Here is a 23,656-nt window from a genome sequence, read left to right as displayed (position 1 = left end):
TCTATCTATTATTAAAACATTTTTCAAGTTATAGCACAGACTGGTTAGCTGTTTTAGTAATTCTAAGCTTTACAAAAGAAACAAAAATTATGAAAGCATCATGTCCTGAATATTTGAAAGCCACGTGTAAGTGTCATATATGTTTACCTAGGAAAATATAGCCCCCACTCATCTTTACAGCATTGTTTTTTCAATCTTTCCCTCTTGTAAGTTCAGTGTCCTGCAGATCCAAAACTGCTGCTGCTCACAATTATGTCACTTTTACCCTTTGTTTTTCCATTCATCACATCAGATGTTTTGCCTTCTTGTACTTAGCTGATTAGATTTATAGGCAAGGACTACCTATTTCATTTTGTTTTCCCAGTGGGTGCTGATATATTGTACATTTATAAGTCACATTCACCACTTGAACACCATTTGTATCTTGTTTCTAACTGTTTGTATGGTTTGTATGTTATAAATTTCTGTCTAGGTTAAGTAATGCAATTATTCAGAACACAGCAATCTAGATTAAATCATATATAAGGAGATGTTTGTAGCATTCTAATGTTATGATATTTTATTTGAATACAGAAACTTCCCCAGTTTTTCTTTACAAGAAAGGACAAAAGCATTAGTTTCACTACCAGAAATACTTTTTAGCCACAAGGCCAGGGAAGTAAGAAACCCTAATGTGCATGAGCAATAAGGGCAGAGAAGCTGAAGGCAGACTGGTTGCTGCAGGAAAGATGCAAAGTGATTCATCCTGGGCATGTCCATCAGAAGCTGCAGTATCCCCTGAAATACACTGGCAACCCTTCTGCTTCACAGCTTTCTCAGGGTGAGTGTGTGTGGTTTGAGAACCTGGTTGGTAATTTTATGTCTACAGGTCTGGATTGGAGGGGGAGACAGTTGGAACTGAGATGTGAGTCCTTAAGTCTCAGATGTCATTTTATAACATATGTAAACAGGAAGACAAAAATGATACTTTTTACTCCGAAGTTGGGACACTGAACATTTTTAGAGAAACAGAGTCCTTTTTCCACATAAAGGGAAGAAAAGTGGCTTAAACTATTCTGCCATCTTGGAAGGGTGGCTATCGTATGATGCCTGTATGAGGCTTCTTGTCCATGGATGGGTTTAGGGTCAGTGTCTCCAGCTCAGCCATTCTAGTACCGCTCATAAACACCTCAAATGAAATCCAGGTGTTTTACTCACTGTTTCATTCAAAAAGAGCTCAGCTAGAAAGCAGATTACAGGATGAAGGTGAATTAGAACTAATCCTAAAACTTCCTAGTCAAATATATTCTGTGTATGGATGCTCCATCTCAACCACGGCTTGACGTCCAGCAGCTGGCCTCGCCCCCCACCTCAATACATATACAGAACAAGTATAAGCAGTCTGAAATCAGCATTCATGTGGAATTCAAAGCAGACACAAGCACAGTCTCTGGGGCCAAATTCATAAAACCACGTATAGTTTTGTAGAATTAATGGCATGTAAGTCTCTGCATGTAAAGAATCTAATTTAAAAAAGAACCAACAGAATAATACATTAATTATTCAAGATAGTCTGCTTTTATTATGTTAGTATTACAGTTTATACATTTTTATATGTCTGTCTTGTCATAATTTTTCATATTTATGGTTTAATGTAAAGTTTTTATGAATTGCTTATAAAATGGTGGATAAGGAAATATAGTTACCAAAAACTAATGAAAAAGCAGAGAAAATGGCTTTGCAGGACACATATTTTGAGATAGAATAATTTTCATGCTATTACATATGCAAAATATAGTTACCTTAATTTACATGATTGTACTGAGTCACATATTTGAATACAAAGAACTAGTTATCTATCACAAAAAGACATGCACATATATAAAGCTAGTTTTCAGAGATTTTACGCTGTACCAACCACCAGAAATCCTCAGTCCCATTCAAAGCCACCCCCTTTGATGTTAAATGGTAACCGCAGTAAAAGCAGAATTCACAAAAACACTGAAGAGAAATTGCACTCAGTTGGTCTGAAATATGCTCTGCAAAGACGCCAGAATATATTTTATTCTTTTACAGGTTAGAACAAGATTTATATAATATTCAGGCTGTAGTACGCATTGCTATTACAATCATGTATCCAGAGGCCTAGCCACTATCTACTCATTGTATTCACTGAAAAAAAGTGAAAGGAAACATTTTCAGGAAAGGATGCATGCTGTCTGCTTAGTGGTCCTTGGTACAGATTTGACCTAAGCCAACTAGTTTTTCCAAACAATCACAAGCACGGCTCATGAGATGAAACCACTCAGTCCTAAAAGGAAATTGGGACATGGCCATCATTTTTCAGGTGATCCTACAGAATGCACATATAGGCTTTTCTCTGTCTGTTGGCCTCCAAACCAGGGAATGATATGACTACATACTAACACAGATGGAGACACAAGGTTCCTGATAAAACACAGTGGGAAAAAGATCTCTTGAGCAGTTCCTATGTTGTCAAATCTCATTTGATTATAAGTACTTTGAGGTTTTACTTAAAATTTAATTTCTCTCATTTAGGTACTTAAATTCTAGCTTCCTTTTGAAAAACATCTTGTTAGTTCTTATTTTTTATTTTCATTTTTTATTTTATTCATAGAATCACAGAATCACCAAGATTGGAAAAGACCTAAAAGATCATCCAGTTGAACCATTCACCTATTACCAATAGCTCCCACTAAACCATGTCCATCAGCACAACATCCAGTCATTCCTTGAACACCTCCAGGGTCAGTGAATCCACCACCTCCTTGGGCAGTCCATTCCAGTGCCTGACCACCCTTTCTGAAAAGTAAGTAATTTGGGTCTTAGGGGAGAGTTTCAGAGAGCAGTTTCATACTGCAACAAAAATTAATTCAACCAGCATGTCACATTTGAAGGGAAATTCAGTATGGTAGCAGAGCTAAAGTTTATTTAAGAAACAGGATTGATTACCCTTTGGAAGAATACCCACTGATTTTAAAAGCCAGATCCTACTTTGTGATTACTTCTGCATTTTTAAAAGAAATCTCACTTGAACTCTCTGCTCTTGACATTGACAAAATTGTGATTTTACAGTAAAAATTGCTAAAGAATTTTGATACTCTCACTTGCAAACATCACTATACACGACTTTTGGTGTGTGTGTATTGGCATCTACCAGCAGAAATCTGTTCACAGGAATCTCCCATTAAGTATTATACAGGAAAAACTTGGAAGTGAAAGTGAGCTTGCAGTAGGTGTGTGGTGTGTCTTATGGATACGCAAGAATAAGCTTCAAACTGATATATTTTGAATGCTGATTATCCATGATATGGGAAGTGTGTGAAAATAAGATTACTGTTTTAATCATATCTCTCATTGATTTACCAAAAATTATACTAGCAATAAAGATGAATGTCTCAAAGCATCAATTTTAGCCTCATGTTTTATGCTGACCTTTCCTGACATCGGAGTTTCTGCAACATTGGAAGCTGACATTATTAGTTGTTCAGCTCTATCACACTGGAAATTTTGCCTTATTAGAATGCAGTTGCTATAGAAACACCATAGTTCTGTGATTTTTGCTAGCAGGTGGTATAAAAAAAAATCATAGTACCAATATATAAGTCAATTCACATCATTTAAAATACCTTATTGGTGCTCTAATGCTTTCAAAATGAAAAAATGCCAATAGGAAATGTAAATAGTGGCACTTTATCTTAATGTACTGGAAGACTGAAAGATGCTTCTCAGACATAATCTTGGGTATAGATCACACTGAAATAATACCTAGACAGAAGTGTTTCTGAAATTTCAGTTTTTTATGACTTAAAGCTAAGGAGACATTTCCGAAGGCCTAATTCTTTTATCTTTCTCCCTCTCTTTATTTTTTTAATTCATACTTATTCCATTTGAATATTTGTATTTTACTACCACTGTCCTTGGAGTTGGAAGGTCTCACTTTCTTCTTTGTTAAGTCTGACAAACTTACTTTTCAAGTTACAAACTTGTATCTTACTACTACTACTGTCCTTTATGGTGAGGGAAAGGGGCTTTCACAGTTAATAATGAAGCATAAAATTGATCAGATTTGTGCCTAGGACATGCAAGTCAGGAGCATAGCAGGAATTAAATCTATGTCTACTAACAAAAGTGCATGCTAACCTCCAATCACTTTACTGTGTTAGCATTATTTATCTTACAGGCTTCTTTTAGACTAGTTTTCTCTTATTCATCTAGGGACAGAGAATTTATTCATCTGATCGTACTCTTTAGAAACACATATGATCTGGAAGGAGGAAGTCCCAAGAGTCTGGCAGAGTCATCACAGATTGTGCAAGAGAAACAGATGAATGCTGGATGGCTAAGGTTTTATTCACAGTTCTAGCACAGATTTTCTGATTAAGTAGTAACACTAAGGAATATATACTGGGCCAGGAGGAGGGTTTGTGTGGAAAAACCTTTCAGCCTCATGCTGGTCATTAGAAAATATGTTAGTACAAAATAAGAGCAAGCGTTACCTGTTTGATATTCCCTCACAGCCTCCAGTAATCTGAAGTTCAGGGTACTTCAGGATGACCTTCTCCTTCCATAATTTTGCCCCTTTGTTGGCAGTATAGTACAAGAAGCTGAGAAATCTATATGTCCTTGTCTTCTTACAGCATTTCTCAGCAGCTGCTAAAACATAAGTTATCAACATTGTTTTTTCTTCCAAAGCCAAAACATAGTATCATATTAGACACCGTGAAGAACCTCAGTTCTGTCCCAGCTGAAACCAGGACTGCAAATTAGGTTGAGCTTTTCTGTATGGATCCCTAGTTTTGACAGTTTCTTTGAGGTAGGTATAGTCAGGAGAGCTGAGAGAAACTGGTGGCTCTGGTAGAAAGCTTCACCTACGATGTTTTGGAGACAAGAAGATATTTCATGGAGATCTCCCTTTTCCTAACTGCCCTCTGCTCACCCCCAGGAACAGGATGCAGATGAAGTGTGGAGGTTGGTGTAGATGTTGTGCCACAGGCATAAAGCAGTGCAGAGGGACATCCAGAGAAGCAAGGATAGAGCCTTCTTCCTCCTGTACTTTCCCACCTATCACTGGTGATTCCAGTGCTCCCCTTCTCAAAGTCATTCCCACCATTTGCAGCAAGTCTACCCTTAGGACACGGTGAAATGACTGAGTCTGAACAGGATGAAATTCAGAGTGATAAGACCATTTTAGGAATTTAATTTGATCTGCACTTAGATACATACAAGAAGACACTATTTTTTAAGTTATAATTGTCAGCAGCCCAAGGCAATAAAACAAATTAGAAACAGCTATGACAAGGGCCAGTGGGAGAGAAGGGAACTATCAGAGAAAATAACAGATGTGTAAAGGTTTTGTGAAGTGAAAACTATCTATGGTGCCACCTGAGCAAAATGACGGAATACAGATGAAGCTGCATTCAGAGTGGAGAAAATGATTAGAAAGGACTGATATAGTGTCATGGCTAAGAAACAGAAATCTTGAATATTTCATGCCATCATGGACCAGGTGATGGTGAACCACCATTTTCCTATAGCTCTTCTGGCTATACCTATTCCAAAGCTGCTGTCAAGTTTCCTCTCAACAGATATATATATATATATGTGTATATATATATATATATTTCATTTTGCCATCAAGGTAGCATTTCAGAAAACCTGAGAAAGTCCCTTTGTTACAATATGAACAGCGCAGAAATTGCTCACAGCACACGAGTTCACCTGTCTTTGAGAATATCTGAATCTTAAATCAGAAACATATACTATTATAAAACACTTTTGACATAAATGGGGAGCATGTCTTGCTGCATTCAATATTTATCAGTTTTATTCACTGATTATGATGCAGACCTTTAGAAGTAAAAGTCATTACTGAAGGTACTGTGCTGTTCTGAAAATTAAGATAGCCCAACTAATTATATGACAGCGATCACATAATGCAGCAATGATCTGTTACGCAAGATTTTAGGTCCAAAAAACTAAAGCAGTTTTCTGGCAGTGAACAAAACAAAATGCAACAAAATAAAACAAACAATTTTAACAAAGAAAAGGAAGTAGAACATGTAGTTTGGGTAGACATCTGTCACGGAGTCCTAAAATCTTCCTGGCCCAATAAGCAAACATAAATGAAGACCCCCCTCCAGGAGAAGTGGCCTGGCTTTGTTATGGCAGGCTGGCTGTTTTCCATATGATTTTTGGCATGAGCAGCCTCCACCAACACTTCTGTTCCCTTACATCATGTGTGAATATGTACCATACACCCATGTTTACTTGTAAATGAAGTGAACATTTACATTTGCTATTAGACCTTACTAACTTTAAAGATTGCCAGATACAAAACAATCTGTAAGCAATTACCCTGCTTATCCTGTTATCCATTCTGGGAAAGACTCAAAGTTTTATTGCACAAATTGCCTAATGTATCTTGGACACTTTGATAATAACCTCATAAGCCATTGTTTTTTACTTCCAGGATACAATTTCCACAATAGATACACACTCAGTGTCTTGCTAAATTACCATGCTAAAATGAAGAGATTACTACCACTTCAGGTTAACAAAGCAGGTTGTGCATATGGCAGCATTTAATAGTAATTCTCAGTTTTGTTAGTGAATTAATATGTATTTCAGAGAATCACAAAATCACTGAATGGTCCAGGCTGAAATGGACCTCAAGGATTGTGAATCTCCAAGCCTCCTGCCAGGCAGGGCCACCAACCTCCTCATTTACTTTCTATGGATGCAATCCATTTTGACAGTTCAGATAGTTTTAGGGTTGACATATAGGAACAAGCTGCATAAAGACATTTTAAAATCTACTTTGCTCATACTCATATGCAGTCACATACTGTACATTGTTTTCATAGGCTGATCCACTCACTACCAACATTTATGAAGAGTGAACAGGTTAGACTAGGACCTTAGTGACAATCACACATTCATTGCTCACAGCTATTCTGCTGAAAATGTTCATGAGAAAGTGTGATCTACCTAATCTACTCAGCTACTAAAAACCTATAGAGTAAAAAATATTGTTGAAAGCTTCCAGTAAGTAGGTGAGCAGTTACAATACTAAACACAGAAAAAAAAAAGGTTGATGTGTAAACACAGACCACTTTTTGGTTACATTCAGGCTGACACTAACTGAAACAGCTGTAATAATTCTATTCAGCATTCTGATAGGGAAAAGTTAACCCTAGATTCTAGGAGAACCTACAGGACAAGTCTAACACCAATAAACTTAGAATCATAGCTGCTTAGGTTTCAAGACTTCAATGCTTGGAGGTCTGTATCGTCTCTAATGTGTTTGCACCACCAGTATTAACACAATATTGCTTGATACTAACAGGAGTTCTGTAGATCATAGGATCATAGAATCATAGAATCATTTGAGTTAGAAGGGACCTGTATAGGTCATCTAGTCCAACTCCCCTTCAATGAACAGGGACATCTACAGCTAGAATGACAACACAGAAGCAGTGAAGTGAATACAGATCCATTAAAATATATGAGTTATGTATTAATAAATTATGGAACTTACTAATTTTCTTCTACATTCAGCTAAATAGCTGCTGCAATGAATACAACAGATGCAGGAAAATATTCTCAGCTACAGGTGTAAGGAATTCATTTTATTAAATGCTTTTTTTTGTGTGTGTGTGTGTGTGTGCATTTTCATCTTTATTCCAGCTTAATGATTCTTCTTGTTTCAAAGTTCAACCTAACTGATTACACAAGGTTTTATTTTATCAAATGAACACCCTCCTAGAAGTTATTTCTACTTTTAAATTTAAATAATTCTGGCTTGTTTTCTATAAGATTTCTTAGTTTCATGTTTCCTTTTTCAGAATACCCATTCTTCTACAAACTGTTGAAATGTATTGCTCAAAGGAAGAGAAAGACAGGCTTTCACATCATAATTAACTATCTTAATCTCTATATTCTGAATTTAATGGGGAGTGTTTTGTTCTCCTTCACTTGTTGTCTAGGAAAAAAAACAAACCCTCAAAAACAAGCAGTAATAGGGCTACAAGAGGAAAAATTAAGGAGTTGCCTCTACAGCCTTGTCTTGAGACACATCCAAGTGCAATACTCACAAAATTCCAGCTCCCTTGGCATTTTCTTTCAATTGCATTGTTTGTTGACTGCATAGGCTTGTTTATGTGAGTGTTATATTACTATCCTCATGTTTTGCATGTGGAGAGTAGATGTTGCTCTTTTATGGATTTTACGAAGAGGAACACTCATGGTTAGACACTGTCACTGAAGATTAGAAATGCGGAAGTTTCCTTTTTGGGAGAGATGTAAGAGATGGGAGAATGTTATTGATGGTGCTCCTCCTTCTTTCATCAGAAAACTGGATCTACAGGTAAGATCAAGAGTCAATACCTAAAACTCTGAGTACCTCAGCAGTACAAAGGTTTCAGGTGGTTGTGTAAGTGGGAAAATGTCCATAGTTCTGGTAGCCAAAGAGGGACTAAGGATGTTTCAGAGAGATATAACTATGGCATGTGGCTTCTTGTCTTTTCTGTACTTAGTGTCTCAGTGGCTATAGAACTATTATTGGTGTCTTTACATTGGCAGTTTAGGAGCAGGCAAAATACAGTTTTGTTCCTTTTTCTTAAATAATTGGTGCTTCATCATATTGTTCCAATTTCTAACCTTTCTTTTGCTGTGACTCAGATTCACGACTCTGGTGCTCAGAATGTTTTTCATTGCTTTACTGGCTGCCTGTGTTTTGACCTTGTACCTATGCTAACCTCATCTATCTCACTGTATATTTTATCCATTTTATCTTATTACTATCAGTGCATATGCTCTTTCCATGCCATAAGCATGCCTAATCATAGCAGATAATCAGTTACCTCAAGCAGGACAAAGACAAAATTCTACATAATTTCCTAGCTATCAATAATTCCTTCAATGCTTTCTTCTGATATTTCATAGAACAGTTTATACACTGTAAATTTCCTCCTGCTTCCCTTCTGATTAAGCCACCATCTGTTATGTATTATCCTCAAATGTTATTTGCAGTCCAACAAACTTCCACTACAGAATATGGGCAATTTCCCTTCATTTTCTTCTTCCCTCTAGATGTGATTCTCTGTAAAACATGTTTGCAGCTGTTTGATGCTTTCTCAGAGGTCTATCTGCTTGTTCAGGGATTTATCTGTCATTTCTTCTATTTCTCCTTCACTCAGCTTTCATTCTCCTTTTTCTTTCCAGGATAGGCAAGGAAAAAGGGCTCTTTCTGCCCCTCTGCAAGGATCTGCAACTCATTCCCCCTCTTCTATTGTCATCAAATCAGACATCAGATATCAAATCAGGCATCCTTCCAGATTATGTTATGAACTCTCTTGCCCAATCAGCCATTTCTGGTGAAACACATGTTGCCAGGTGAAATATATTTCTTTATCTTAACATATGCTTTGATAGAACATCTTCCCTTTCAAGTGTGACTCTTCATTCAATCTCATCAGTTGTAAATACTGACTTTCATTTAACATTTAAGGCATCTGTTACAAAGCTTTTCATTTTGCCATTTCTAAGTGAATGTTATCAGTATCCATGCAGCTGTAGTTTTCCTTCTGGCAAGGGGTACAAGTGACCGTGTCCAACACTGTGTGACAGTATCCAACATTTTCTAATAGTGTTTCTGCAACCAGACAGACAACAGGTAGAATGAGCATCACCATCCTCCCTATCATTACTGTTGTCATTACATGAAAATTCACCATTTCAGTCTCACTAAATCTTCTTTACAACTGGTAAAACCATACTTCCAGAATCAGTTCAAAAGATTATTCCTTGGACCAGCATATATTCTGTGAGTTATTTCTATCCCTATATTACAGATGGTATGCAACTTGTTCACTGATCTCACTAACTAGAACAGATTTTTTTCCCCTCTTTTAATCTATATATGGCTTGTTCTCCTTGGTTTTTTTTTGTTTTTTTTTGTTTTTTTTTATTAGTGGCCTAAACCTTGATGTTTTCCTCACATTACCTTTCCTTCATATCTTTCTCTTATATATTTTAACCCTTCTTAAGCATCAGATCCGATCATCACTGGTATGGACATCTTTAGATAGCCAGCAGATAGATACAACTTCCTCTCATAGACAATACTTCAGATTTAAAGCTGTAGTGGATATTGAGGGCAGTACATCATGTACTTTGATCTTTTCCTACCTTCTGTGGGCTCAAGGCAAATTTCAGATTTTCATTTTTCTTCAGGGTCTAGGACATTATCAAACTTGTCTATCAAAAGAATTAGTAGAAAAAAAACCTACAGAATTCTTCCTATTTGGTTATCTTAAACCTCTCTTCTCATGTTCTGAGCACATTCTGAGGGAATGTATTTATTTTAGATGTACAGTAAAATTATTTGAATGAGTCCTTGTTGTGGTTCTGTTGATGTGTGGTCAGGAACTCTTTTCTTGTCTTTGTGAAGATAAATGCATTACAGAAAATATACACAACACCAGAGGTATGGCAGAGATTATGTGCTAAAAGAAAGTTAGATTTCTTCTAGTTACTTCTGAGTTTCCAAAGAGAAATGCTGTTGAAAACCTTCTAAAAATCATAGCATCATAGAATCATAGAATGGCCTGGGTTGAAAAGGACCACAATGATCATGTATTTTCAACCCCTCTGCTATGTGCAGGGTCGCCAGACCAGGTTGCCCAGAGCCACATCCAGCCTGGCCTTGAATGCCTCCAGAGATGCAGCATCCACAACCTCTTTTGGCAACCTGTTCTAGTGCGTCACCACCCTTTGTGTAAAAAACTTACTCCTAGTACCTTACCTAAACCTCCCCTGTCTTAGTTTTAAAATCGACCTGGATAGACTGGATTGATGGGCCAAGGTTAATGCATGAGTTTCAACAGGGTCAAGTGCTGGGTCCTGCATTTTGGTCACAACTGCCACAGTCAACCCTCCATACTTGGGGAGGAGTGGCTGGAAAGCTGTCCAATGGAAAGGGACCTTGTTGTACTGATAGACAGTCAGCTGAATATGAGCCAGCAGTGTGCCCAGGTGACCAAGAAGGCCAATGGCATCCTGGCTTGTATCAGGAATGGTGTGGTGAGCAGGACTAGGGAAGTCATCCTGCCCCTGTACTCTGCATTGGTGAGGCCTCACCTTGAGTACTGTGTTCAGTTTTGGTTACCTCTGTACAGAAAGGACATTGAGGTATTGAGGTATTGGACAGACCGACCAGAGGTCAAGCGTTGCTGGACCTGCTACTCACCAACGCTGAGGAGATCATCAAAGATCATCAAAGGCATCAAGGTTGGAGGCTGCCTGGGCTCCAGCGATCATGCCCTGGTTGAGTTTGTGATCTCAAGCGATGTGGGCCTGGCAAAGAGCAGGACCAGGATGCTCAACTTTAGAAAGCAGACTTCAAGCTATCAATGGATGCTGGCCAAGATCCACTGGCGCGCTGCCCTCAAAGATAAGGACGTTGAGGAGAGACTGGCTACTGTTCAAGGATGCCCTCCTGCAGCACAAGAGGATCTCCATTCGCCTGATTAAGAAAGTGGGGCAGGAGGTAAGAAACCGGCATGGCTCAGCAAGGACCTGCTAAGAGAACTGAGGGTGAAGAAAGGGGTGTACAAGCTCTGGAAAAAGGCTGTGTCACCCCGGAAGAATACAGGGATGCCGTCCGAACTTGCAGACGTTGGATCAGGAAAGCCAAGGCAGGCAGAACTGAACTTGCGAGGGATGTGAAAAACATAAAGAAAAACCTGTCTACAGGTAGGTTGGCAGAAGAGACAGGCAAATGGGTGTACCTACTCCGGTAAATTTAAAAGGAGAAAATGGCTTCAACAGATGAAGAGAAAGCTGAGGTGCTGAATGAGTTCTTCACTCGGTCTTCACTGGTGGCCAGGATTCTAGTCTTTTTCACTGTCCTAAGTCTTGCACCACCATACCTCTATGTGGGGACCAAAGGAGGTAAATCCCTCCCCACTGTAAGGGTAGAGCAAGTCGAGAGTGCCTCCTGTAGTACTGAATGAGTATAGAGTCTATGGGGCAGATGGCGTGCATCCCAGGGTCCTGAAGGACTGGGCTGAGGTGGTTTGACGCTCTCCATATATTGAGAAGTCGTGGCTGTCAGGTGAGGTCCCGATGATTGGAGGAGGGTCACGTCACTCCCATTTTCAAGAGGGACGAGGGAGGACCCGGGGTTAACTAAGGACGGATGGAGTCTATCTGTGCCTGGGAAATTATGGAACAATGCCTCCTGCGACAACATGCTTGAATCACATAAAGAACGAGCTATGTGAATCGAGACGCCAGTGGCTTCACCAGGGGAAGGTCATGCTTAACTAATCTTGTGGCCTTCTATGATAGAGTGACATGCATGTGGTGGATGAAGGGAAGCAAAACTGATGTCATTACCTGGACCTGAGCAAGGCTTTTGAATGGTCCCACCCATCCATCCTCATCTCCAATTGGAGAGGAGGATGGATTGGATGAGGTTGGACAAAACTAGATGATTAAGCAATTGGTTGAAGGCCGCAAAGAGAGGTGGTGGTCAATGGCTCTATTCAGCGTGGAGGCCGGGTAAGAGCGCGTCCCTCAAGGGTCTGTTTGGGACCGGTGCTCTTTAACATCTTTTATATTTTAATGACATCGATGAGGAATGGAGTGCAGCCTAGCAAGGTTCTTGATGACACCAAGCTGAGTGGTGCAGTCTGATAGTGGAGGAACGGATTGCCCATTCAGAGGGACTTGACAGGCTGGAAGCGATGGCTCGGGTGAACTAATGTGGTTCAACACGGCAAAGTGCAAGTTTTGCCACTTGGCCGGAAGAACCCCAGGCACCTTAGAGCTGCGGAGGAGTGTTCTTGAGACACTCGGCTGAAAAAGACCTTAGGGGTCCTGATAGATTGAGAAACTTAACATGAGCCAGGCAGTGCGCTCTGCAGGCCCGGAAGCAAATGGGATCCTGGGGCTCCATCAGAGAGAGGGTGGTCAGCAGGGATAGGGAGCAGTTGATCGTCCTCTCTACTCTGCTCTTGTGAGGCCCATCTGGAGTACTGTGTCCAGGTGTGGAGCCCTCAGTACAAAAAGATATGGAATTTTGGAAAGGGTCAGGGAGGGCAAAAGATGATCAGGGGGGAGCACCTCCCCTATGAGGACAGGCTGAGGGAGTTGGGTTTGTTCAGCCTGGAGAAGAGAGGTTGCGGGTGACTCATTGCAGCCTTTCAGTACCTGAGGGAACTTACTCCGAGGAGGGGAGTAAACTCTTCGAAAGGGCTGATAATAGCAGGACTAGGGGAAATGGTTTTAAGTTGAGGAGGGAAGATTTAGATTGGATGTTAGGGGAAGTTCTTTACTAGAAGGGTGGTTAGGTCCTGGAACAGGCTGCCCAGTGAGGTTGTGGATGCCCGCGTCTTGGAGGTGTTCAAGACCAGGCTGGACGGGGCCTGGGGCAACCTGATCTAGTAAATGTGTATGTTTGGTGGCCCTGCTAGGCAGGGGGGTTGGAACTACATGATCCTTGAGGTCCCTTCCAACCCGGGTAATTCTGTGATTCTGTGATTCTGTGATTGAGGTGCTGGAGCAGGTCCAAAGAAGGGCAACGAGGCTTGTGAAGATCTTGGAGAATGTGCCCTATGAGGAGAGACTGAAGGCTGTTTAGTCTGGGTAAAGGAGGCTGAGGGGAGACCATATTGCTCCCTTCCAGTATCTGAACAGCGCTTACAGCGAGAACAGGGTTGGTCTCTTCTCACTGCTGACAGATGACAGGACGAAGGGAAATGGCCTCAACTTGAGCCAGGGTAAGTTTAGGTTGGATATCAGGAAACACTTCTTTACAGAAAGGGTTAAGCACTGGAATAGATTCCCCGGGGATGTGACTGAGTCACCATCCCTGGATGTGTTTAAAAACAATTTGGATGTGGTGCTCAGGGACATGATTTAGTGCAGGGTTGTTAGTTAGGTTAGTATGGTTAGGTTGTGGTTGGATTTGATGATCTTTAAGGTCTTTTCCAACCTGACTGATTCTATGATTCTCTTTCAAGCTCTGTAAGAAGACATTCTTGCTGCCCCCTGAGTTATAGTCTGGACAAATTAAAATCCTCATTTATAATAATTCTTTATTTTACTAAATTTTTCAATGGCTTTCATAGAAATATTCCCCCTCCCAATATTCTTGGAGCATTAAAAAAAATAATAAGGCTTCAATAAACTGAGAGTTTCTGTTCCCAGTGAAGACAATGGCAGAAGTCCAGTGCTTTCAAGATATGTTGAAATGAAGTACAGGCACAAGAGCTTTTATCAGTTCTATTTAAATCCAGCAGTTACATGCTTTGCAGCTTCTGGTCATAAGTGACATCACAGAAAACAGAATCAAAACTAGCCTTCACTGACTCTCTGTCAACCATGTTTCAGCAAATCCTGGCTTGCTTAAGTCACAGTAACTGTGTGAAGCCAGTTCAAGACGGCAGATAAAAAATAGTTTCACTCTAGTCAGCTTAAATTTCTAAAGAAAAAAAGTAATTCCAGAGTGATAAACATAGATTTATCTTTTAAAAGATGCCCAAAGAGGGCAATTTCAAACGGCACATTTTTCTCTTTTTTTTTCTCCTCTCCTCTCTTCTGAGTTCCTTTGAGATTCACTTAAAATGAACCTATTTTTGCTCTGGAAAACATGTTTTTAAGGAGTTGCCAGGAAACAACAGGTCATTAATGGCAATTCCTTTTAGGCTGTGGGCATGTTCACATAAATGTATACTTAGACTGTGCTCAACTTCATGCCATCTTTGTCTGAGCTGCAGCAGCAAAGGGAAGGGTGCCAGAGTGGTTCATATTAAGGCCAGTTTATGTAATTTCTGAGGGCTGTGAAACTGTCAAATAGAACAAAATAACTGGATTGTTCCAGTAGGCACAGCTGCTTGTATAGAAATATATCTGAAAAGACAGGGAATCCAGTTTTCTTGCTTCTATCAACTTACTATGCTAGGTAGGGGCTACTGCAGGTGGGCTCGAAACTAGACAAGTAAATTGTTAGACAAATATATCTTTTATCTTCAAAAAAATGGCAAGTGAGTTGCAATGTTTTGTCTTCTCTCAGGCTGTTTTCATGAAGTGAGTTAGCACAGTGTTTCTCTACAGGAAACTGTTTCCAAGTCCAGGCAGAAATTTAACAACACCATCCATAATCTCATATTCCTCCATTCATTCCTGGCTTCAGTTACTCACGGTTGTGTAGTGATGAGCAATATATTCTGACTCCAAAAGAATAATGTTATATTTCTTTAATTGTCCCCAGTACCAAAGTTGTGGCCAGGACTTGGGCTCAGAACCCACCAAACCTTGACTCACATGTTTCACAAGACTGCTTACAAATTATTTCTGACTTCAAGGTAGATGATGTAAAACCATTCTTTAGGGAGTCTAAGGCTCCAAATCCCTTTCTGCAGGGCAGATGGGATAGCAGTACAAGAACTGTTTCATTTTTTTTTTCCCTAGATTATGTATCCATGTCACTGAATATTGAGTTTTCTACTCAAAACACCATCCTGTTGACACAACAATTTGTATACGGCAATACAAACAGGCTATCTATTTTGTCCTCCAAGACATAGTCGGGACCACTGTAAATGGAGGTATACTAATTCCACAGAAAACGGGTATTAGAAAATCTTTAGATCAAAGTAGGAACATGAGGCATGCTAATGTATCAGGGAACATTTCAGTAGAGGAATAAAACACTATCTGTTCACTGTGTGATAAAAAGACATCTTTGGCTACCCGGGGACCTCCTGAAGAGCTTGCTTTTCCAGTGGAACTAAGAAGCTTCTCCTGAGGCAAATGTCCCCTGGGGGAGGATTGCCTCTCCATAACATAGACCTATGACAAAAGACAAGCTTTTTGATTAATATCAGAGGAGAGGTTTATTGACAGGTTATACAGTGGGAGTTCAGACATGAATATGCAAGTGGACTGAGAAAAAGGTAGGAGGTAAGATAAGACGATTGAGTCTGCAGTGAAAAACCCTGCGCACCTCCTTGCTGTGTTGCACCCTGGCCTCCATTCAGATCTCAGGGAGTCCCTGGCCAATTTTTGTGGGGTGCCCCATGATTCCTTCTTCTTCATGGATAATTTCTTCCCTCTCTTCCTGCCTCTTGCAGTCTTCCAAGGTGTCCTACAAGTGACAGCCTAGACCTGAAGCTGATTCCCCCGATGTTCACATCCCCCAGGTATGTCCTTCTGCTTCATGCATGTCTCAAAAAGAAGATATTGTATTTCAGTTTCTCACATCTCTGTTTGGGGATCTAATGCATATTTATATATCTTTGGAGGTCCAAAGTGTTCCATATATTATGTGCTATGAGAAGTGTTTAGCACACTTTCATGTTAAAGGCTCCTGCCATTGTCCAGACTTTTCTCATTGAGACCACAGAGCACCCTGGAGGCTTTCTGAAAGCAGACATCAGACATGTCCGTGTCTCTGGGGAGGGGCTGCCTTCCCTCACCCATCTTTGTCACTTACAGGGATTTCCAGCCTCAGAAAAAAAAAAAAAAAAAAAAAAAAAAAAAAAAAAAAAAAAAGGAAAGATGCTCTGCAAAGAGGGAGCATATATTTCACTTAGTGCAGCTGTGAGCAAAAGAAACCCACTGCAAGTTTATCCAGGCTGTCCACTTCCCAGACGGTGCACATTATTATATCCCATTTATCTTCCAAAGACAGAAATGCACCAATAAATACATGTATTAAATAGGACTGTTTAGAGGAAGAAAACTTGAAAAAACGTTTTTCATTTGTATGAGATGCTAAAGGTAAACCATGAGAAAACTCTGAAATAAAAGTGATTACAGGGTTTTGCAGCATGTACTGTGGTAAACTTGAAAATTAAAAATAAATAAATTTTAAAAAATTGAGCAACTCTTAGAAGATGTAAACTGCATCGTCCAGAAACAAAAAAATTGGAAGAAGTTTGATCTTAAAATATCTGTTTTTATGTGCAGTTCGTGATTGAGCTGCTTTGACACAAATTTGTGTTATCTTTGTCAACACAGTATGTTCACAATTTGAGCACATTTACCAAGCAATTTATTCAGCTGTAAAAGGGAATTTGGGAAAGAATAGTCACAATGCAAATGGATGAGATCTTGGTGGCTTCAAAGAACTTGTGTCTTCTTGTAAGAGAAGCTAGATTGCCTTGGTAGTCTGACTTTTATTTATATGAGAATTTATATTATTCCTACCCATCCTGACAATATTCAGAGGCTGGAAGTAGAAATGAGTTATTTTCATATCCATTTGGAGACACTTTCACAATCTCTTTTTGTTGTCACTAAAGGACTGTGTGGATAAAACACATTCCACCTTTTAATCTCTTCCCCTGTCTTTTGTTGAAGCAGTTTCTGAAGGTTATGCCTGCTGTATGAAGGGCTGTGGAGGATCTATGTATCATGGGAAAAGTGTGGTGGAGCATTCTTCTAACAACTGCAAAATAGACGTGTTATATATTTATACACAATTCCAGTAAAGACTGAGTAACATTTGTAAATCCACTGTCAGTAGTGACTTCTTAATAATGAAGTGTTTGAGATATTACTTTTATGTTCTGACTTTGTAAGACAGAAAACACATCAGTTTAAAAACAAATTCATACATTTTCTGCTCCTTGCAGTGATGTTGCAGTACTTAAATGAGTCCATTCTTGCTTTCCCAGTCTGTACAGTTCACTTTCACTACACTGTGCCTGCTCTAGACAATTTTTTTTTTTGCAGAATATTTTATTTTGATGTGATTTTCCTTGTTCATTGAATTATTTTCATGTTCAAATGATAAAAAATCTGTTTACCTATTTTTTGTCTAGATTTAAGCAAGTGTGGATGTGGTTTAAATTGCTAGGATGCGTTTCAAAGATTTATCTACCTATAAATTCTTCTGAAAAGCAGCCTGAATTTTGAGATGAATGAGATAACTTGAGTCACCAATGGCAGATGACCACAAACTGAAAACCTCCTGAAAAACACTGAAACCTCAAGAGGCCACAGAAAAGCTAAACTGCACCTTCGAGAATGCATCAATCACAAAGCTCTTCCTTGCACACTGTGATAAACTTTACATCTAAAGATGATAACTGTATTTCCTATAAAACAGAAGGGAGAAACAAGTGGATGCTTAACATCCTATGCACATGTCATTATGTTGTCTTTCAAAATTAGAACCAATTTTTGTTGTTGTAAAAGAAACACTTTCTTACTTCATAGTTGTTTGAATCAAATGTAATTTTTCAGTGAACTAACAATGTTATCTTCAAGATAAGTTTTAGGACTAATGCCTGAGAGGAGAACTTAGCATTACTACAGGAAGGATCAAATACATAAGAAAAAGATAAAGCTGAAATGAAGGGGTTCAAGCAGTCACCTTCAGCACAAGATAGAAATGATATACATGCTTCTGCAAAAACCTTTTCTAGATTTAATAATTGTTCTTGAATTAAAACTCTATCCAAAGATTGTACAAGGACAGGACTGCATAATAAATGGAAAAAGGGTGCAGGAACAAAGAAGGAAGGACATGCAAAGCAAGAATGCAACCAGTTGTGAGTTGAACTATGTGGTGCTGAGAAGTAGTTTTCTATAGTAGCACTGATCAGATGAGTCAAATTTCACCATAGATTTTCCATTTAAATCCTGTTATGCTGAAATAGCTACTGTGATCATGCGCAATATTTTCTATCATGCCACAGAGGAATCATCTGTCCATAGTGAAAAATGATCAGGATGGACTGTTGTCAGTTTAGGCCAAGTGGTAAATCAGTTTTGTAAGGTTTTAGCTGCCTCTTTTTTATTCTCCATTTTCTCTGTCAAATAAGTTACTTTTTTTGGCAAACATGCATACTATAAGAGCAGAGCAGGCATCCAGTGTGAAAAGTGTCAAAATTATATGTCTTTTCAAAAGAGGATGACTTTCCATCTGTTTCTGTGTCACTTGGAATATTTCCTGGCTGCCAGGAAAGGAGAAGGCTTCTCCTTGCATTCCAGACAGCACTTGATCTCCTCTCAAGCGTCACTCCTGTACAAGAAGAGCACAAGAGGAAGGAAAGTCACGCAGATGTTATGGGAGAATACTAAATCACCTCCAGCAAAAGCAGTCTCTGATTGTTCAGTTAGCCTTATTAAAGTTTTTGTTTAGGTTACATCCAAGGATGATGGAACAGGTTCTGATAAGGCAAATAATAACTCAAGCAATGATGCCCCAGTACCACAGATAACATTATATCTCCTCCAAGCTGGCTGTCATCAAACCATTGTTTGAGGTTGTGCAGGATATAAGATGACACTGGAGAACTGCCTTATCTAACTATGATTCTCATCAAATCTTTTACTGTAGTATATAAAACTGTTATTTGTAGGCAAACCACAATGCTACAGGCAGGCTTCAATTTTTTTGAAAAAGAGAAATTTCCAACTGTAATTCAAAGATACATTGGTATTTTACTCTCCAAAATTTTAATTTTCTACCCTAGAGTTACAGTTTCAACCACAAATAAGGCATTAGTGCTGCGAAACAATCTAAAATATATCCACATTGTCCTCTCATTGTAGAAAAATAGGATTTCATGGTTTTAGGATTCAGACTTTTCTTGCTTTGCTACTCAAGTGAAAAAGACAAGCAAATATGAATAAGAGTGCAACAAGGACCAGGGGATTGGAAAAAATGGATTCTATAGGGTTTATCTGAAATAAATAGATAACATAATTTATAACAAATCATGAGAAAAATATTTCAATTTCTTTTCCTTATGCAACATTTCATAGTAAGTTTCCAGAAACCCTGATAAAGGTTTTTAATGATCTGTTAGCACTGGCCTTCCATTTTCAGAGCTAATGAGAGAAGTAAAAGTTAAGAATGATCATATAAATAAATTCTAAACCAAGATTAATAAAGTCTTAGAAGCTGATGCAGCACACTGAATTTTAAACACCCATCTCAAACACAGAGTGCAATTTAAATTCCACTTGCCTTTTACTGCATTGAATTATCTTGTTCTGAGCAAGTCCAGTCAGTGCTTTATATTCTTCAGTTGAATATGATGGAACACAGAGAAGAATGATTTCCTGAATTATAAAAAATAGAGTGACGTAGTTCACAGCTTTCTAAAAAAATATGTGAGCGTAATACTTTACTATCTTTTTCAGGCTTTATCACCATGAATAAACATGAGATGGTAAGTGCAGAGCCAAAAACTTGGGTCGGCAACTGTGTTGATGATGTGAATTTTGACTTATCAGAGATAGAATTCTCTTATCAGATTTCAGTCTCGAATGGCATCATCGTATTGGAGTGAAAAGGCTTCACATGCTTTATCTTCTAGACATTAGAAATTGAAAATCTGTTATTGATCTGGAGAACCAAGATGAGGAGGTAGACAACAGCATTTCAGGGCAATATTTCTAAAATCAATCAAAAGACCTAGAAGCTCTTTCTGTTCTGTGATGCAGCAGAGGGCTTGAGTTTCAAAACTAAGCATCTGCAGTATGAGCATAACAATTCATTCTGTGTGCCAGCAAGTTAATTGCTAGATGCATAATTAGGCTTGAGTTATACAAACAACAATTTGTACATACTAAATAAAGGTTGGGTTTGTAACACTGTGTTCTCCAGCATATACCCAGATGCCATTAAATATATCTTAGTTTCAGTTGTGATAGAATTGTTTGCTTCAGAGTGTCTGTTATGATTATACGATTTGTTTCTGGAAGGAAAGCAATGTTGATAAAACACCAGTGTTTATGGTTGGTGCTAAGCAGTGTACTCAGATCACCAGACGTTTAATGCATAACCTTCCAGCACTCTGCCCCAGGCCCGTAGCATTGCATGGGGTTGTTGTGATCAAAGTGAAGGATCAAACACTTGGTCTGGTTGAAGCTTATACAGCAGGCCTTGGCCCATCAATCCAGGTATCCCAGTCCCTCTGTAGGAGCTTCCTACCCAAGTCATATAGGCACTTCTTCTCAGCTTGATGTCATCTGCAAACTTACTGAGGGTGCACTCGGCTCATCGAGTACATCAGTAAAGATATTGAACAGAACAGGTCCCAGTATAGACCCTTGAGGAAAACCACTTGTGGCTGGTTGTCAGGTGGATTTAACTCCATTTACCACCACTGTCTGTGCCCAGCCACCCAGCCAATTTTTAACTCATTGAAGAGTATACCTGTCCAGACCATGGGCTGCCAGCTTCTCCAGGGCAATACCATGGGAGACAGTGTCAAAGGCTTTGTTAAATTCCAGGTAGGCTATGTCAACAGCATTGCCCTCATTCACCAGGCAGGTCACTCAATCCTACTAGGAGCTCAGGTTTTTCAAGCAGGACCTGCCTTTCAAGAACCCATGCTGGCTGGGTCTGATCCCCTGATTGTCCTGCACATGCCCTGTGATCCCACTCAAGAGGACCCTTAAAAAATAATATCTGATCTCTCTTTCTGATGCTGAAATTCTATTAATCATCTTTTAAAATATTATCCTGAATCTTCTTCTCAGAAACACTCCAGCTACCCCTGATATACATGCAGACTCCTTGATGAAAATTCCTATATTTTTACTGTACTTAGGTCACTGCCAGAATAAACTTTGGAGTGAGAAGAAGTTGTCAAGCTTTTATAGGGGATTAGGACATTTCTGGTGCTGCTTTTGTATATAGCTTGTGAATAAGAATTAGAAAATCTACTTGCCAATTCCATGTAATTTGTATTTCAGCCTAGACCCACAATGACCATTTTTCCTTACAAATCTGTATGGCAGAACTCCAGTTAAATTCTATCTGAGAGAGTGAGCAGCCTAAATTCTCTACAGATGAGCAAGATATTATGTTCAGCTTTTGCAGTTTCTTATCATAATAAAAAAGCCACATAAATATTCAAAAATATTTTGATGAACTTTAGTGAAGTAACATCAGTGAGAGGGAACTCAGATACTTGCCTGTCTCTATTATGAAAAAATGAGTGTTGACAGAAGACTCTCCACACCAAAGTGAGAGTGAAGGAAAGATTCTCAATAGGGAGAATTCTGGCCGCTGCTATTTAGAAAAGTATTCTCCACTTTTTTTTTTTTTTTTGAGATTTTGTTTGTTTGTTTGTTTGTTTTCAGAAAAATATCCCCGAGAACAAATAGAGAATAAAATAACAAGGCTGGCAAGAATTACTTTTCTATTACAGATTTGATTACATAACCCTCAGCTGTCATTCTGCTCTTGTTTTGGCTCTATTTACAGGTTCTGATTTGCCTATGTAGAAATTAAGAAAAGTAAATAGATCTTCAAGAGTGCATTTCCTTTATAAACACACTTATGTCTGTTTCTCAGAATTTGGCCAGGATTTTATAGCCTGATCCAACTTTGCCTTTACTTTCACATTTCCTTTGTGATGGCAGTATTTCTCTCTTGAGATTTGCTTTTAATGCTCCATTAAAAACACATATAACAGAGCAATGGTCATTGAGCATATGGCTATCTGGTTATACAAACATCTGCTCCAAGTAGTCAGGCTGGTGCTGATTATAAGGGTTCTCTCAGACTTCCTTGAGTGTGGAGACTGACAAAATAAAGCACAGTCTAGATGTGTGTCTTTACACAGAGTTATCTTTTTTTCCCATGGAAGAGCTCTTCACAAAAGCTTGCTGTCCAGGTACTGTGAAGCACAGGTACAGCTTCAGCGGGAAAGACTGCAGAATCATATGTTCCTGCTGTGCACAAATGGAGACAACTTGGATCCCACATCAGAAGTCTGCCAGGAACTGCATTTGGCACAGCCTTCTGGCAAGCCATACTGATCTTTGGCATATTTTCATAGTATACCCTTAAGACCAGACATAAAGAGTGTGGTATGGATATTTGCTTTTGAAATATCTTTCTGTCTTCATTTATGAAATTAAGAAAGCCTAGAAATTTTTCAACTGAAATCTTTCTTCATCTTCTTAGTGCTTAACCAGGTTAGTATTTAACCACTTGCACAGAGATAACTCTCCTGTGTCCATGCTTACACATTTCCAATAACACGAGCATACAGCTGTCTCCCTTCCTCCTCCTCCTTCTTTGTTAGTAATATAACTGGAGAGGAAATAAAAAGAAAATAAATAAATAAAGATGGAGAAAATAAATAACAGCACAAAGCTTATAGTAATTGTGAAGATGTCGTTAAAAAGGAAATGCTAATCTATGAACAACTGAGGGAAACAGTAAGCACAAAGATTGGAGAGAACTTTGTCTTGTTTTAGAAGGCTTGATTCAAGTCTTCAGAAGTCTGGAGTACTGTTAAACTTACCAATGTTTATATAATAAATGTGGAATCATCCTTCTGAGAAAGAATAAATACCTTGTTTACATTTTGTAGTTTTCCCACAAAAAGAGAATGCAAATACATATTCTGGATTGTGTATTGGTACTCAGAGCATCAGACATTTAATGCATCACCTTTTCTTTACTGAGAGTTAAAAGACAAAATCAACAAACTAATATTTTGAATGAGATCACTACCCTTCGTGTGTTTGACTACCATTGGTTTCTAATACGATTACCTCACATGTGTCAAAGTTTACTACTTGAAATGTGAAATGAAGAAACTGAAATTCTTAATGGAAAGTTTGTAAAATATGTGACTGGTAGAGAAAAATGATTTTTTTTTTTCTT

At 38.8% G+C, this 23,656-nt stretch overlaps 1 long non-coding RNA gene across 3 annotated transcripts in view; it reads right to left on the bottom strand.

The window, feature by feature from the left end:
- LOC107310327 overlaps positions 1–23,656 on the bottom strand; it is a 94,476-nt gene that overhangs the window by 6,005 nt on the left and 64,815 nt on the right. The window contains exon 4 of one of the 3 annotated variants that reach the window (XR_001553558.2): positions 4,500–4,653. This is a non-coding gene — a long non-coding RNA (uncharacterized LOC107310327). Of the gene's footprint in view, positions 1–2,740; positions 4,654–13,965; positions 20,089–23,656 lie in introns of those variants that run through there. The other 2 variants (XR_004306264.1, XR_001553559.2) reach the window with 2 other exon arrangements.

The sequence above is a fragment of the Coturnix japonica genome, chromosome 2 (assembly GCF_001577835.2).
Source record: "Coturnix japonica isolate 7356 chromosome 2, Coturnix japonica 2.1, whole genome shotgun sequence".
NCBI lineage: Eukaryota > Metazoa > Chordata > Aves > Galliformes > Phasianidae > Coturnix > Coturnix japonica.
Note: the sequence above shows the minus strand (reverse complement) of the source record. Positions and strands in the feature narration are given on the sequence as shown.